This window comes from Hermetia illucens, chromosome 4 (assembly GCF_905115235.1).
Source record: "Hermetia illucens chromosome 4, iHerIll2.2.curated.20191125, whole genome shotgun sequence".
Lineage (NCBI taxonomy): Eukaryota > Metazoa > Arthropoda > Insecta > Diptera > Stratiomyidae > Hermetia > Hermetia illucens.
In genome coordinates this window covers 137,694,484-137,708,083 of record NC_051852.1, presented here as the reverse complement: position 1 = coordinate 137,708,083, position 13,600 = coordinate 137,694,484, and the positions used below count along the sequence as shown (strand labels likewise).

The 13,600-nt window shown below is 38.7% G+C and overlaps 1 long non-coding RNA gene and 2 other non-coding genes across 3 annotated transcripts; 2 read left to right on the top strand and 1 right to left on the bottom strand.

The window, feature by feature from the left end:
* The first annotated feature begins 67 nt into the window (after positions 1–67).
* LOC119656129 lies at positions 68–2,841 on the top strand. The gene is made up of 3 exons (XR_005250001.1): positions 68–194; positions 879–1,269; positions 2,531–2,841. It is a non-coding gene; the product is annotated as an uncharacterized LOC119656129 (long non-coding RNA).
* Trnar-ccu lies at positions 482–554 on the top strand. Its single transcript has one exon. It is a non-coding gene; the product is annotated as a tRNA-Arg (tRNA).
* A 6,436-nt stretch (positions 2,842–9,277) lies between the features above and the next one.
* On the bottom strand, positions 9,278–9,350 carry Trnar-ccu. The gene has a single exon. It is a non-coding gene; the product is annotated as a tRNA-Arg (tRNA).
* Positions 9,351–13,600: the final 4,250 nt, after the last annotated feature.

Below are 13,600 nucleotides of genomic sequence, written 5' to 3'. Positions count from 1 at the left end.
CCGTTCAATTGCCTGTCAACAGATGACGCTTGCATAGCAAAAGCGGTCGCCATCTTTGCTTATTTTACAGTTAGTTGCGGTTCATTTCTTGAATAGTAGAGTAGCATCAAACATCGCATTTGAGTAGAAGTTGGTGCGGCTACCGTCGTGTACGGGCTGTAATCAGCGAAGAATTTATCATTCAATCAAATTAGGTAAGTTGTTTACACTGCATTTGAGCTCAGGGAGGAATAGAATAGAAAACTAACTAATATAAAGGAGGACTTTATTAACGCGGGATTGTATTCCTTTTGTTTAATAATGGCTTCATTCTGAGTAAAGCGGAAACATTAAATAAATAGGGTCTTTAGCGTTTCTTTCAAACGTAAAGCGTCGTTTCTGCGGAGGGTGGTGTGTTTGGTTGTAGTAGTTCGCAGTTGATTCTATGTGTGCTGTGTTATCAGAGTTCTTCTTATTAGTACATATGAAGGTTGCGAGAGAAGCCCCAGTGGCCTAATGGATAAGGCATCGGCCTCCTAAGCCGGGGATTGTGGGTTCGAGTCCCATCTGGGGTAAAGTGTGATTATTTTTGTGAAAAATTACCTAGTTTTGGTGAAACATTCTTTTCTTATTGCAACTACTAATGAAGGACGATTGGTAAAAATCTATCATATGTGCTTTTATGAACTAAAGTGATTTTATTTTGGATAAAATATGTCATAGAGAGTGTACAGAAGGGTGGCCAAATTGTTAGAGCCACTCATATTGTTCATTTAATGCGAGCCGACCCCGCTTGTGAATGGGACAAAGGCTGAAGAAAAAAAAGATACTTTCCATCCAATGATATAAATATTATAATAATATAAATAAATATATATATAATATAAAAATATTTACAGGATAAGGAAAAACACCAAGTTCTTTTCTCAATTTGATATCAAACATTTCGCGGCCATGGTGTGGACAGAATCCAACAGAAAGTTGGTGAAAAATTACAATTAACATCAAATGTGCTGGCAAGTGTGGGCGTAAAAGGTTTACCTCGGCTAGAAATGAGCGAAAAATATCCTTTTTGTATCCTAAATAGACAGGCTTCTTCAATAGTCATAGTGGGACAGATCCAGGATGCCAGCATTTCAATATTAGTGAGGTTAGCTGGGTGTCGAGCAAAAGAATTGAGTTTTTCATGTCAACGACTATTCAAAAATCACTTCTCACCCCTGCGATGGTGATAAAGCGGCTTAATAGATGCGAATAATATTTGAATTTGATTGCTGGTGTTTGAAAAAGGTGAATAAACTTCTTTTTATTAAAATAATAAGCCACTTAGCTTCCATGTAGTCTCGGTTTTGCAAAGTCCCAACTCAACAATCTTCTCCGAACTTGCCTTGGCAATGATTGGCAGTAATTATAGGGCGCGTCCAAATTGTCAGAAAGACAATAAGGCAGGACCAATATATAAAGGTCTTGGAAACTAGAATGATACTCAAAAGTGCATCAAATAGCAACTTTATATTTGTGTATGACTCTGCTCCATACTGTGGCGCAGCAGGATTAACAACATTCGAAATTTATTTCGAATGTTAATTCGATTGACAGTAGATTGGTAGTAGATAAGTATAGAAGCGATGGAATAAAATTTGACTGCATTGGATATATTGAGAATATGCTACGAAAAATAAGAGTTATAATTCCAGCAAAAGACGGCTTGACGTTATGGAATTATTTTAAGTGCATTTTAAATGTATACTCAATGGTCTTTGATAACATAAATAATTCGTAAAAATTGGTAATATGTTTGTTACCTTCCCTTGCAAATAAATTGAAATTGTGTATTTTTTCAAATGGGGCTCTAATAATTTGGCTACCCACCATAAGCTAAATGTTCATCAGTTTTGTTATGATTACATTTGCAAAAAGGAAGACCGATATCTAAATATCTTAAAACAGCATATATGTACAAATTTTTTTAAATATTGGCTATACGGTTTCGATCGCAGGGCAGAGGCGATCTCATTAGACGCTGCCTCAGCGCCTCTACCCCCTACAAAATTCATTTTTATTAGCATATATGTATTTGCATTATTTTCAATTTTCAGTGAGTAATCAAATAAAAAGCCGGTCCCACATATTTTCACCAAAGCTGTAGCAGAGAACCTCCAAATTACGAAAATGACTGTTATTTTTGTATTATTTGGCATCCATTCATCTAAATACAACTTGAAAACGATTTACTTCATGTCGGTAATATAGAATCATAGTACCAATTGGTCTTCTGTAAATAGTAAATAACCCTATCATACAGAGGTCATTCGGGCTAAGAAACTTTATTACATCAAAAAAGGTTTGCCTGTACCGAATGATTTTACTTCAGGAAAAATGAATGTGATGTGACACATTACGTCTTTAGTGCATCTGGAAAATATAATTTTACCTCCATTACAAATTGAATTGATTCTAGTGAAAAATTGCACAAGGGCCATGCTTCTTTTAAATATTTACAAAAAAAAATTCTCCCAAGTATTTCAAAAACAAAATTATCCCATTTCAGACCACAAAGATTTTTTCTACTCTGAAAAAAAAAATTATAAAGGAAAATTGCGGATCTGTTAAAAAACTATCTTAAAGTACACGTTTTTCTTGAAAACTTGGTCGCTGCAATGACGAGCGAGGCGAACGTTTCTACCAAGGCCTTAAAATGTTTGAAGCCAGATACACAGGTTTCTGAGACGAAAGTATGTTAGAGGCCACAGCAGCTCTATTTTAAAATAATTAGATCAAGAATATCATAAGAAGAATGATAAAATATTTTGAATTTTTTTCAGTTTATATTATATAAAATATGTTATATATCTTGAGTTATTACATTAGTTTTATTTACTTTTTCCGTACTAAGTGAACTGCAATCTATAAACTTTGGCGAAAGTATATAAACCGGGTAATTTTCATTTTTTAGATGGCAAATTTTAAGGTGGAAGAATTTTGTTAATGCGATTTAGAAATTCCAGATGAACTCCTCGATTCGATTGGAGATGCTATGAAATTCATATAATTAAATGCCACTAAGGGTGCACATACTTCTGCCTTAAATTCAATTTTTATGAATGGGAGCGACAGGACTCATGGAAGTGACATTAATAATTAGCACTGGCAACGCGAATAGTGCCTTCCGTAGTTCTCGAAACGAATTCATTCAAATTAACTACATTCAAAACTAACAACCGAAAATGAAAAGCGCCGCCAAATTGCAAATGACGTCAAGTATCAACAAACTATTATCTGTCACGCATCGCAAAAATTCAATTTTCCAAATTTTGTACGTGCCGCATTGTGCATCGCTCTCTCACTGTACACGCACGTATTCATTCCGCTGTTGTGTTTCCCGCTCAAATTTCACGCGTGAAATGTGAGTAAGGACGGTAAAATATTGTTCGTGCCTGGCTTCACAAATAATTCCATAAAACCCCTCTAGAAGCTTTTTTAGCTGTCCCAAAAGGAAACATTCGTAAGTGGATCGCTCTCGCCCGATTAAATTCAATTTCTTTAAAGTCAGGTTTAAATTTCTGAGGATCATTTTAATGTTAGTTAGCATTTTTTAAACTTGAACTAAAATCAATTGATAATATACGACAGCGTTCGAATTTTGTGTCATTTGTATTCAAATTCAAATCAACCCACAAGTGAAGAGATATCGCAAAATATTCATTCAGCCCAAAGCTCGAACCCCTCTCAGTGCAAATCCATTTTTTGGCCTGCAAATCTTCCAGAAACGTACGTTTTATCAACTCCCAGGTAAAGGTGCAAGTGAAGTTTCTTGTGCACCTGTGTTTGGGCATTATTTCCCCAATAGCCATGTAAATATTGCCCTTGCGCATTAATTACATTCCCGCCGCTGCATTGTCTCCATAACTATTACGCTGGCACATGTACCAACATGGCGAAGATTTGCATTAATTTAATTTTTCATGCTTGTAGCATGCAAAAGGTGTTTGAAGCAATCAACGGACGCGGATATTAGCCGACATTACAATACTATTATTCTACTTAATATAATTAATCACGTAGATAAGATTCAGATAGATGACACATGAATTGCCAGCTAATCACCACGTTTTCTTTTCCGCCTTATGAGAATTCAATTTTCAAACCATTATAATTAAAAAATGAGCGTTCCGAATTGGTTTTTTTCCAACGGATATGGTAATTAGGAATATTTTCTAACGCGGAGAGTCTATTATATATTCTAGGAGACACACATTATTATTAAAGTCTAAAGTCTAGCCTAAAAATACACCAACTTCTAAGATCGGGTAAGGGCCTCATTTAGTTTTTCTGCCCCGGGCCTCTGATAGACTTAGTCCGCCACTGATCCTATCTGAGGTGCAGAGATATGAACCCTCCATTGGCATAGTTCAGGGGCTGCTGATCTGGGCTTGTCATTTGCATATGATTAAGTATGGTGATAATGAAACTGAAGCCCAATTTCACAAAAAAATTATAACAACACGAAAAAGACAGTATGAATTTTATATAATATATTCCACAAAGATTGAATAGGATTGAAATATACCTGACTAGGTATCCTGAACTGAACTTGTGTAAATTAGACATGTTGGTGAGTAAGATGAGTAAAGTAGTAGTCACGATCACCAAGGCTGTCGTCCAGCCAAACTCCCTTAACAGGTTTGCCAGTCGTGAATATCGACTGCGCGATGTAATGTATGGAACCGGACGGAACGTGCTGGAGCTAGAGATGTGGGCCGGGGTTCTTGGTTCTCACATATTATCTCCCTGCAGGACACAAAGATTTTATCACTCAGGAGTCAATAAAATTAATCTCACCCGGGGTAAACTACTCCATTAGAGACGTGAAGTCTCAAGGGGGAGTGAGGCCACTGAAAATTTCATTCCAAAAGGAGCTAAAATTCCAAACGGCCTTATAAGGGAAAGGGCTAGCTCACAAAAAACAACGCGCAAGGAAGCAAGGAATGAACGGGGAAGGATCAGCTCAGAGCTGATTTGGACATCTACGCTATGAGACTGGAATAATCGAGTCCAGTGCGTCAGCAAACTAACTTTTAATCGGTACTGTCCAAAAGAAATGGCATTGATTATTATTAATCAACAAAATTTTTGGTGGAAATCAACACTCTTTCTTGCTTATTGACGATATACTCAACGAACTCCGTGAAGTGAAGTTGTTTATCCCACAGTTTAACAGTTCGGGATACCGGAAGCCGGCGCTTCGGGTATAAAAGTTGTATGTTCATCTTATGTGAGAAACTCGCTATGCACGATTTTCCATTCCTACATAGCTAAAAAGACAAAATACCAGGTTGTCCAATAAGTTTTGCGGTTCGAGAAGAAAAACATAATTTTATGGTTTGAAATACACTTTATTATTCAGTATAGTCTCCGTGAATATCAATACACTTGTTCCAACGAGATTATAATTTATGAATTCCATCCCTGAAGTGAGAATCTAGAAGGACTGAGAAATACGCTTCCACAGCTGTTATGATCTCGTCATTTGATTAAAAACGCTTTCGACGCATGAATTTTTTAGTTCTGGAAACAGATAGAAGTCGCTAAGGACCAAATCTGGTGAGTACGGTGGATGCTTCAACAATTCGAACTTGAATTTATGAATTTTAGCCATTGTCAAAATGCTCTTGTGACACGGTGCATTGTCCTGATGAAAAGGATTTTTTTCCTTCTGTAAATATAGTCTTTTTTCCACGAATTTTTTCCTTTAGCTGGTCTAGAAGGTTACAATATTCAGAATTTATTGTTTTCCCAGTTTGCAAGTAATCCACAAGCAAAATTACTTTCGCATCCCAAAAAACTGTTAATAACACCTTGTTGGCCGATTTCTGGACACGAACTTGTTTCGGAGTCTAAGAACCAGGTTCACTCCCCTTCCCTTTAGCCTCTTGTTTTGATCCAGGATCATGGTGATAGACTCAAGTCTCACCCATAGTGATGAATCGACCCACATAATCCACTTTATCCTTTCGAAAACGCTCTAAATGTTGCTGGGAAAATCGCATTCGAATGTGTTTTTGTTCCATTGTTAACGAATGTGACACCCATTGTGCGCACAGCTTTCTAAAAAATAAATCTTCAGTTAAAATATTGCTTACACTGCCCAATGAGATGCCTAGGGTTTCTACTAAATTTGTTTCAGTCACTCGACGATTTTTCAATATGATATCCTGGATTTTTTCACGATGTCTGGTGTTGTTATTGTTTTTGGACGTCCTTGACGTGGATCGTTTTCAATGCTTGTACGACCACGTTTAAATTCAGCAACCCAATTTTCTACTGTACACTTTCAACATCCATTCATATATTTCCTTTACTTTTAAACCTCCCAAAAATAAAAATTCAATCATTGCATGATACTTGATTTTTTCCATTGTAAAAAATTACAGGGGCCATTCGGTACTAAATGACTTGTAAACAAAGAATGAATTGACAGATTGGAATGAAACTTCACACACGTTCATATAAAGAGTGTAAAAGAGTGTTCATGTAAAGAACGTAAAAAAAAATTGGCTAGTAGCAATGCTCTCTCTTATCGAACCGCAAAACTTATTGAACAACCTGGTATTCCGTCATATTTTGCCAAACCCCAAGATTAACATATGTATATACAATTGAACGATATAAATACTGTGTTCACCCTAAATAAACAAGCACTGTCTATAACCGCATGACGATGCATGCATATATATGTGCGCATCTAAATTGATGTAACGCATCTTCACGCATTTCCACTGTACTCCATGCAAAAAAGTATACATATATGCTAGGTACATAAACGAAACCTTGGCCTCCTATATCTTTCTTAATAATAATCGGATTGCCTTCAAACTGTTCAGAAATATGTCCTATAGTATCGTCTATGCTGCTGTCAAATTTCGTACTCCTGAGATAAACTTAAGGAGGCTTTCCGGTAAATTTCCAAAACATAGTAATATTCTATTATTAACTTTATTTGTGCAGATATCGAAATGGGATGTATTTTGGGGCCTAGATTTCATACAATTGCATCACTGTGATTTTTTCGGTTGGATAGGTTCTGAGAGCGAGTCCTGTTTCACTTTTTGGGGCACACATTGTGTGTCCTACCTCCCCTAGGTTTCACCCAATATCAGAAAAAAGATCAGTTTCGAGAAGTACTAATTAAGCCCTTTTATTTGATACCCCACATGACCATGTTCTGTGAAAAAAAACTGACGCCCTCCTTTCGTAAGCTTGGGGAGCCCCCTTAAAATTCAACACAAAATGTCGACACTCGCTGCATGTAAAGGGACACACAGACCGCATGTTCTCACAAAATTTTGTAACAATCGATTCAGCCGTTTCTGAGTAAAACGGATGTGACAGATAGACAGACAGACAATGTTTTCACAAAACCTTAAAATTGGTTTTGCTAACGTTAATGTTACCATTAATCACCTGCACTGAAAGTATACAGCATTTTTAATGGTCGGTTCTACTTCTTAAACTTCCGTGACAGAGTGATGCTAGCCGCCCGTCGGGCGCCCCTACGGCCGGAAAAAGAACGGGCGGCCACGAGGCGGCGGAAAAGCGAAATCCGGCCATCGAGTGGTGCCGAGAGTTTGCGAGAGAGTAATTTTTTTATTGCTTTTCTTATTATAAAGTTCCAGCTTCAACAGCTATCATAAAATAGTTTTCTAATTTTTGGTTGGACAAACAATCAGCGCTGGTAGGTATAGAAAAATTGAGTTCGTTTTTAATTTTCTCACTTGCATGTACTGAAATAGGTTTTTCAAATATTTCTGAAGCAAAAGTAAAAAGTAAAGTATCTGATTGAAATCAGCCCATCCAACGGCAGATTCAAACGCCTAGATTGAAATCCGAATTCCGCCATTAACAATAATTTCTTCTTCGGTATGAGATTACCCCGCATAGCAGGACTGAACTGAAGGGCTGTATTGTTGTGTAAGTCCGGTTTAGGCCGACGACCCACTCAAATCAATTTCAATTTATTATCCAAATAGTGACTTACAACTAGGCAATGGTTACTTACTGCTAGCTTAAATAACGGCTAAATGATCTTAACTCTATCAAACGGGTGACCATTACATAGTTTGGCCAACCCGACCTTCTCTGTAATTTACTTTACTTTGCATATTTTTCTTTATATACATGAATCTTGACAATTTTTTTGGTACAATCATGACTTTTTCAAAAACTGCGCCCACACTAAAGGCACGAGAAGGTTGAAATCTGCTTACTTAATCTAGTTAAATGTAACTTAACCTAACTTATTTTAACTTAACCTAGCTTAACCTAACATAAATAATCCTTAACTAATATATACAATTAGCACATTACAATTTCCAGGGCTTAGCCTCTATCCACCCCTACCAGGCAAGGAGTGTCAAAAAGGGTGAAGATTTTGGGTCTGAGGAATGAACTCACAATTTGGCAGGGCCTTAAGAATGTGGTCAATGGGGAGGTTTTACTCTGTTGGTAGAGATGCCGAATTCATGGGTTGGGGTGGTCCTCCGTTCTTTCGAAGAACCTTTCCATTAGTGTGAGAACGTATTCTCGAAGTGGTTTGACTTTGGCTCGCCTGTACACTTCGGCGTTTTTGCCGATCTTTTTGGTTTTCCAGTTGTATGACAAGCCTGTGCAGTGTCTAAGGATTCGGCGTTCGAATGACTCGCATTTTGTCATGGCTTGGCATGAGATCCAAGTTGGTGCTCTGTAGCAGATAACGGGTCTTATCAGGGTCTTATACAGAGTCAGTTGCTAAGACCTATTGTCTTGCGAAGCAGATAGTAGATATCACTGACTGCACTGCGTGCCTTGCTTATAGCGGGCTGAAGGTGGGGTTTGAACTTGAGGAGTTCATGCAGAGTTACTCCCAAGTATTTGATCGAACTGGATCTGCTCACTGTGGTGTTCCCGATTCTCATTTTCAAGCGTTTAGCTTTCTTGTGGATGCCTCTAGAACCTAAGTATCTAGATTTTCTCCTAAAAGTGCAGATTTGCGTTTTTCCCTTATTTATCTTGATTCCTAACTACGGTAGTACCTGCAGAGATCTACAATGTAGTTCTCAGCCGCTTTGGCTGCCCTGTTGGGGTGGAACCAATTCGAACTGCTTCTAAATTCAAGTTACAGAGCAGCATCAACCTCAATGTAATTGCCTTGCACAATTTTTTTAGTAAGATAACAGTAAAAAAGCGAAATTAAAATAAACATTGCAGGCTATATGACACCACAAATATATCGAAAAAGCTATAAAAAAAGTAATTGATGTACCCCAGATGGGACTCGAACCCACAATCCCCGGCTTAGGAGGCCGATGCCTTATCCATTAGGCCACTGGGGCGGTGAAGATTCTGGTTCTAGAATGAAAACTCCACATTAGAGTCAATATATTTGGAAATAGAAACTTTATGAGAAATTATTGTTACAAACTTAAATTTGTAAAAATAAACTTCTAAAGGTTCAATTTCTCTTTGGTAATTACTGTCAAAATTGAAAAAATTTCTCTGAGCGTAATTTTCGCAATTCGTGGAAAGAGTGAAATATATGCTTCGTGGGTTGAGCCTTCGATATGAACAGGTTCTTGACAAAACTACTTCATATGTTGGCAGCATTGACAGATGAGTTATTTCGAATTCGAACATGTGCAGTGCTAAGAAAAGAATATGCATATTTCGTAAGAAACGGAAACCGTAGGTCATTAAAATTAACAAATGTTGTACTTAGAGCCCTTATAATTTCTGCCACGGTTGCCTGACATATAAGGGAGCAGGAACACCATTTGTCGTTGGACAACGCCAATATCTTGAAGGAAGTGAACGACGTTAGGAGACTAGATTCCTACGAGAGTCTCCAAATCGGAAGAAGAACTCCAGTTACGACTTTTATCTGACTAATGCCGCGTAATTTTGTTTTAAATTATTTCAAAAAATTCTCAAAAGTTCTTCGTAATATGATTAATATAACGTCAAAATTTGATTGAATTCCAATTGGTCAATGGCTGACATTGCACGTGACGTCACGGAGCGAGCAATTTGAATCTTGACTACATGAAAGCTTACGGCTTAGTGTTTGTTATTTTTTACTTTTCAAGTAATTAATCCGTTGTTCGGTTGTTTAATTATATTAAGTATAATAGAATAATAGTATTGTAATGTTAATTAACATCTGTGTCGGTTGGCCGCTTCAAACACATTTTGAATTTCACAAGTGTGTGAATATAAATTAGGGCATCTTTTGAATTTGTCCTACTTGAGAAGAATTGTACGTAATTGTGATAGAAGGAATTGTGATAATTGAAATAACAAATTTAATGCAATAAAGAGGAAAGTAAACGATAAACGTATCTTTTCATTATTGGGGAAAAAAGGTTTCCCATAGTGATGACCGCGTTCAATTTCCGCAATCCTTTCTTGTCCTAAACTCGCTAAAACTAATTATTTGCACTGTCGGAAAGCAAATGGATTCTACGTTTGGTTTTTGCCTCGAAGATAAGGTGATTGGATAATTTACTATTTCTCATTGTTAATGAAAAGCAGTTTCTTGTGAAATAGTCGCGCATTCGAACGAGAAGAACTCGCTTTGAGGTATTACCGGTTAGCGTCCTTGCTGTTGAGGAGACGGTCTGTAGTCAGTAGGAACAACGCATAATCTCAGGCAACTTCATTTCATTTCCTTTAATTTTTTTATTATTCATTTATTTTCTCTGTTTGGTATCAATCCCATTTCATTTATTTATTTTGATTTCATTCCGCCCATTTATTTTGATTTGCCACAATCTATACTAATGCTAATAATAGCGAGGAGTGCCAAGCATTTAGGCCACGACAATCCTACCTACCTGAAAATAAAAGGGCGCTGTTGAGAGAACTCCCCGCAATATCGAGCACGGATGCAGAATGGTGTACTTCGGTGTGGTCTGAACCAGACTGTGTGGGAGTTCCAGGACATCAAGGGAAGCGATGGACATCTGTAGCTGACAATATTATGGGAACTACAGCCACCCGCTAAAGATGCCAAATTTCTTTGATTTCCCGAGCCAGTGGCTCAAAGTTCATCTGCTTTTTCACGTATTTCCGTTCAATGTTGTTATTATGGGGGATAGCATCATCAATAATATATGCGGAGCGACCCGTCTTGTCAACTAACAGCACGTCAGGCTTGTTGTGTGGTATGTGGCAATCAGTCAGAACTTGCCGGTCCCAATACATGGTGCAAACAGAACTATCGAGTACTGCTTGCGGCTCATATTGGTAAATCGGACTTGTTCTCGTGATCAGCCCATGTTTGTATGCAAGAAAAAATTCATAGACCATTGATAGCTTACTCCAAACTACAATTTGTATTTTACAGTGTAGATATATATAATATTTCGGGAGCAACTTACCTTCATCAGCACAAAGCTGTCAGAGGTTTCAATTGCGTAGCTAATTCGAGTAGGCTGAATATCCGAACGTGGGAAAGTGAGGAGGTTGAGGAGGAAGTACCGTCTAGTCCAGAGCAAATGGCATGCGAGGAACATTTCTGAAAAATGGTGCCGGTCGTTACATAATCGGAATTCCTTTTAGACAAGACCCAAGAACTTCGTCTTACGTTAAAAGAAATTTCCATTTTAAGATTGATGCAGTTAGAAAAAAGTGTAAAGAAAATCAGAAAATCCAGATATTGTGTAGGCATTGTATTGATAAATACATCCAAATCAGGTCATTGGTTTATGCTGACAAGGGTACAGTGGAAAGGTGCCATTACCTGCCGCATCATCGTGCAGTAAAAAATAGCTTAACGACAAAGGTACAATCGGTGCTTGCATCAGCAAAACATTATAGACTTTCTAGGCTGAATCATCCTCATCCATACGGATTAAGTGGCCCGCCCACCGTAACCTATTGAGCCGGATTTTATCCACAACCTGACGGTCATGGTATCTCTCATAGAGTTCGTCGTTATGTAGGCTACGGAATTGTCCATGCTCATGTAGGGGGCCAAAAATTCTTCGGAGGACTCTTTTCTTGAACGCGGTAAGAGTTCGCAATTTTTCTTGCTAAGAACCCAAGTCTCCGAGGAATACATGAGGACTGGCAAGATCATTGTCTTGTACAGTAAGAGCCTTGACCCTATGGTGAGACGTTCCGAGCAGTTTTTGTAAGTTGAAATGGACTCTGTTGGCTGACAACAACCGTGCGCGGATTTCATCATCGTAGCTGTTATCGGTTGTGATTTTCGACCCGAGATAGGAGAAATTATCAACTGTCTCAAAGTTGTAGTCTCCTATCTTTATTCTTCCCGTTTGACCAGTGCGGTTTGAAGTTGTTGGTTGGTTGGTTTTCGGTGCTGACGTTGCCACCATATATTTTGCCTTGCCTTTATTGATGTGCAGCCTCTCGCGCCGCCTGCTCGATCTGGATGAAGGCAGTTTGTACGTCTCGGGTGGTTCTTCCCATGATGTCGATATCGTCAGCATAGACCAGTAGTTGGGTGGACTTAAAGAGAATCGTATCTCTTACATTTACCTCAGCATCACGGATCACTTTCTCCAGGCTCAGGTTAAAGAGGACGCATAATAGGGCATCCCCTTGTCATAGACCGTTGTTGATATTGAATGGTCTTGAGAGTGACCCTGCTGCTTTTATCTGGCCTTGCACATTGGTTAGGGTCAGCCTAGTCAGTCTTATTAATTTCGTCGGGATACTGAATTTTCTCACGGCCGTGTCCATCGCTTTCCGCACAAAGAAAATCTTATCTACAGCTGATTTGCCTGGAGTGAAGCCTCTTTGGTATGGGCCAATGATGTTCTGGGCGTATGGGGCTATCCGGCCTAGCAAGATAGCGGAGAATATCTTATAGATAATACTCAGCCACGTGATACCTTTATAATTGCTGCACTGTGTGATATCCCCCCTTTTATATATGAGACAGATAATGCCTCGTTGTCAGTTGTCAGGCATTGATTTGTTGTCCCACACCTTGAGCATGAGGTTGAACCGCTCGATATAATTGGTCGCCTCCATATTTAACCAATTCGGTTATATTTCCATCGACTCCTGGCGACTTATGATTTTTTAGGCGATGAATTGCACGGACTGTTTCTCCTATACTTGGTGGTGGCAGTATTTGTCCGTCGTCTTCAGTTGGCGGGACCTCCAACTGGCTGATGTTCTGGTTGTTCAGTAGCTCATCAAAGTACTCGACCCATCGCTTCAATATGCCCATTCTGTCGGAAATCAGATTTCCCTCTTTGGTTTTCCCAGGCTGGCTTTTCCGTCTGTGAAGTCGCTTCTGCGCTCGATGGAGTTCGTGATAAGTCTCTACGCGTGCCCACGTTCTTTGAGAATGCAACATTACTCGGTATGCGGCATTCTTCCGTTCCGTTGCTAGCTTACATTCATCGTCAAACCAGCCGTTCCGACTCCTTTTGCGGCTGGGGCCAAGTATGTTTGTGGCCGTATCCATGATAACGTTCTTCAGGTGATTGTGCAGATCATCAGTTGATGCTTCATCTCCAGGACCTCTGTTGACTGCGGTTATTGCGGCATCTATTTCCCTCTTATAGGTGTCGCGGAGGGCTGTGTTGCGGATGGCTTCAGTGTTAACTCT